Genomic DNA, 4,640 nt, shown 5'->3' with positions numbered 1-4,640 from the left:
ATGAAATTTCAATTCAGTTAACGACTCTGAGAGTGTGGCTCGAATAACTGAATCATGCACACCCCTAACAACAAGGAAAGCTGGAGGGCACTATCTGACAATTTTGACTCCTTGAAGCTCCCTTTGTTCTTCTTCTTTGATGAATGCATAATAGCTCACTGTTCGATTGCTTGGGGGAGCTGCTACCCGTTGGAACCGAATTCAAGGGATTAGTGTATCGTTTGAGATGTTAGTTAAATGTTTGGACAAGTATATAGTTGGTCCTTAAGAAGTAGAAAATATAAAGTCCTCATATCATAGGAGTTGGAAACAATACAATGATAATTGTTGAAAATTGAACTATACATACATATTTATATAAGTGCTATTTAAAAATATGGATTCATAGTCTGTTTTTTATCTTTAGGCGGTGGCTTATGCTTTAGATTAATAGTTAAATGTGTTTCTAAGTCTATAAATATAGACTTAATAATTAAAATAGATAATCATTTAAATATTATTTCTTTTTAGAAGATCAATATTAAGAAGATTTGACTTTATGGTTCACGAGCCAAAGAGCAACATAAGTTATCATTTGATGTCATCAAATCTTTGTAAAACCTCTCATCACATGCAAACAATTATATATGTAGTTTTTGAAAAGTAGAATTAATGGTGAGGATAAAGTAATATATATATATATATATATATATATATATATATATTTTGCCACGACTTAAGGCAAAGAGACAAACATTTAAAAAAAATAAATTGATCGAATACATTGAAACCTTCACGATTCAAGCTTACATAGCCTTTTTAATTATTTATTCATTTTAGCTTTGTAAATCAAACCAAAGGACAATGAAACAAAAAGAACAATGATTGACTTTTGGATAATATAATTTTAAAAACTAATAGGAGTATAAGTTTGAATGGAGAGGAGGAAAGGGGTCATAAAGCTTTTGGTTTATTTAGTCAAGTATCAATAGTATTTATATGTGGGTGTTAGTGCCCAATTTTGCCTAATCAACTTGCACCCATGATGCGAGGAAAATGAATCTTCTTTTTATTTTATTCTATAAATATTTCTTTGTATCCCTAAAAATTTACAAATTTAACCTTTATTTTCTCCCTCCCTCGAATTCTTATTTTTTTAGTAACTCTTTCTTAGTGATGGCAAGTGCATGCAATTTCATGGTTGAGTGATTATTCATTTTCAATATTCTTGAATTCAATCCTCTAATATTTTCCCATTTTAGTTTTAGTTATTTAGGGTATTATATATTTCTCTATTTATCTAGGGTTCCGTTTTTTTTAGTATGATTTACTAATGGAATAATTTTCAAGATTATTTGTTTTTGGCTCCTTGAAACTCTAATTGCCAACTCCCTCTAATTTTTAATTTTGTTTTTTAAATATATATATATATATATATACTATTTAAAAAAATATATTTGACTTTAAATTTTGGAAAAAAATCTAAAAAAGAAGCTCCAATTCAAATTAATTTCTTTTATCTTGATCCTTATGCAGGCTGAGGCCCTCATATGTAAATTTTTTTCACAAGAAAATAATTAAATTTTCCCAAGTGATGTAGAATCCCATGATTTATTAAAATTAGTTGAATTTTTCAGACTTATAAATTTCAACAAATCATTGAATTCAATATTACTTGTGAAAATTTTTTGTGATAGCTTTGTTGTGATACTACTTTAGACACAACATTAGAATATTAATAAAAGAAAAGATAAAATGCAGTAACACCCCCTAAGTTTTTCGAATATGACAGTACACTTATTGAATTTTTGAAATTTTTTTAAAAAACCTTTGAAATTTAATATTGTTGACAAAATGAACCTTCTCTCAATTGATCGTAAGTCAATCGTTAAGTACATGTGAAAACAAAATGAATTTTACCCATAATAAAATGACATTTTAAAATGACATCAATTTAATAAATTAAATTGAAAAAATTGGTCAGCATAATGTCTTGAAAATTGACTAAGCAAATCAAAAACCTTACTGATTCTCGAATTGATTGGTCAAACTAGTTCAATCACTTTGAATTAACCAATTGACATAAGTATAATAAAAATTACTAATAAATAAAAAATACCTGATAATTGTAATGCTACAAAATGTTTGTTAGATGTAATTTTCATCAAAATTTAATGACCAAACACATCATAAAACAAATACAAGATAATCCAATATTTTTAAATTCAGGTAATCCATCAAACATAGCGTTAAAGAAAACATAAATTAAAATTTCAAAACTTGCACTTTATAAATTAAAACTATAAAATTGAATGTTAATCTTTTATTTGTAAGGTATTAATATTAAATCGATAAAGAATACTCAAATTTATATTAGGTTGACCTTTGCTCGTACCAATTCACCAATTCTTCCTAATTTTGGTAAAGTTGTTATGTTATTAAATATGTTATTCAATCAAATCTAGAAAATGAACCGTAATTCGACCCAATGGTCGATCCGAGCCAATTTTTAAACTATATTTTATTTTATAAAGATACATTTAGTATTCTAATTTGCATTAAATGTATGTAATAAATATTTTAGAATAGTATAATTATCTAAATTAATTTTTTTTGAATTGTTAGTATTATATTTAAGCATTGTTTCTAGTAAACGTATAATTCATCTAAGCACAAAAATATAAACATTCCAATCTTTGACCAAAATCTTTGCCACTTGATCTAAGTCTGCAGGCCAAGCAAACCTCAATTTCTCCATGAAACTTTTTACCTCTCTGATGTCATGTCTTCAAACCTAGTTGAAAATATTACTAAATAAACTAATTATATTATAATAGATAAAGGGAAAATGGAGGGGTAAAGATTAATATTCTTATTCCACAAAAGCCAAAGAATTTCAAATCTTTTTTAAAGAAATGAATGCACAAAAAGTAATGAAATATCATTTCAATACTCGTTGCAATTACGATTATTTAGGATCATTCAATTTGAAATATATGATAATTGTTAGTTGTGAAGTCATTTCTTTTGGCGAACGAATGACACAAACAAATTTGTCTGGAGCCAATAACTAGTTATTAAAACGGAGAAAGCAAGAAAATTTAATTTTTTTTAAGGGTTTCTAGCCGATTTTTGTAATGAAATAAAATATATTTTAATATGATTAGAACAAGAGCCAGACTTAGCAAGGGAGGCTCTTGATCTAAACCAAAAAAAAAAGAGAAAGAGGAAATTTATTTTTTAAAAATATCACTAATTGAGATTTAAAAGCTTCTCAACTCAAAAAACATTACTATATATATATATAGACACACACATATTCATGTATGCATATTCTGTGATGACAAAATTACAAATAGATGAAAATTAAGACACTTGTCGAGGAACCCAATTCTCCTTCACTAAGAAGTGTGAGTCTAACTCTACACATAAGAAAGAGAAAATATGCTTTTAAAAAAAATTACTATTCGCCCCTACAAAACTGACTGAAAAAACAAATATTTGGATGTCCAAATCCAAGCTGACACCATGCCAAATCAATTACAGAAGAATAATAATTAGACACGTTCAAAAGACAATATTACCTAATAAAGCAATTACACAAGATACAAAAGAAATCAATGAGAGGTAAAAAATGTTTTTTTTTTTTAAATCCTAGTAGCACAAGAAAACAAATTTTCACAAAGTATGATGAGTCTCGAATCTTTCAAAATGGAGAGTAAATAATGAAATATCATTTAAAATAATAAATGTAATTGTCATTATCAAGGATCGAACAACTGAAAGACATGATGGTCGTCAATTGCAAAGTCACATCTTTTGGCGAATGAGGGGTGCAAAGATTCACTTAGAGTCAATAGTGAACCTATATTGGGGGACAAAGGAAGGAGGAGAACGAGGATATAAACACATGCGCAAAGAATGTAGAGTGTTGAAAGGGAGGGGCCATGAGGAATTTAATTTTTCACGGGACTCTAATCTATTATTTAATAAAATAAATTCTATTACTTGTATAATTAGGGTAAGACTCAAAGCAACGAGGGAGGCTCATGATTTGAAAGAAAACCAAATAAAGAGTGACGCATAAAAAAAGAAAAATTAACTATTAGAGAAACCCAATAGTCCAAATTTGAAAATTATTCTGTTTAAAATTATTACTACACATACATTAATACATTACGAAATTCACATCCCCAGAATTTAGGCACGAATAATTTTTAATTTTAATTTATTGTTTTTTGTGAAGTTCCTTATCCAAAGACTCACATAATTGAAAATGAATGACTAAGGTTAAAAAAATATTGAAATTATAAGTTGAAGATTCCAAATCTCCCCCACAAATATGGAAAGCAAATATTTGGGTGTTCAAGTCTAAGTCCAAGTCCAAGTCAAGTCTACCCACGTTAGGATACTCAATAAGCTTGTCACCCCCACTACCACTGCCTACGCCCTAGTGCGGAAGGGACACCCCGGCGCACATTAACCTAACTCCCCCTACACCTATGCTTCACCTTCCTTTCCTAATCCTATGCATAGCCCGCGTCAGACCCCTAGTTAAACCCAAAAACCGCTGCAGGATAAAATATACAAAAAAACTGATAGTCCTTATCCTACGCACTCCCCCCCACCGTATTTAAACCTGCGCCAGTGACGCAGCACAT

The sequence above is a fragment of the Malania oleifera genome, chromosome 4, assembly GCF_029873635.1.
Source record: "Malania oleifera isolate guangnan ecotype guangnan chromosome 4, ASM2987363v1, whole genome shotgun sequence".
Lineage (NCBI taxonomy): Eukaryota > Viridiplantae > Streptophyta > Magnoliopsida > Santalales > Ximeniaceae > Malania > Malania oleifera.
The sequence above is the reverse complement of the archived record's forward strand: the minus strand, read 5'-3'. Positions refer to the sequence as shown.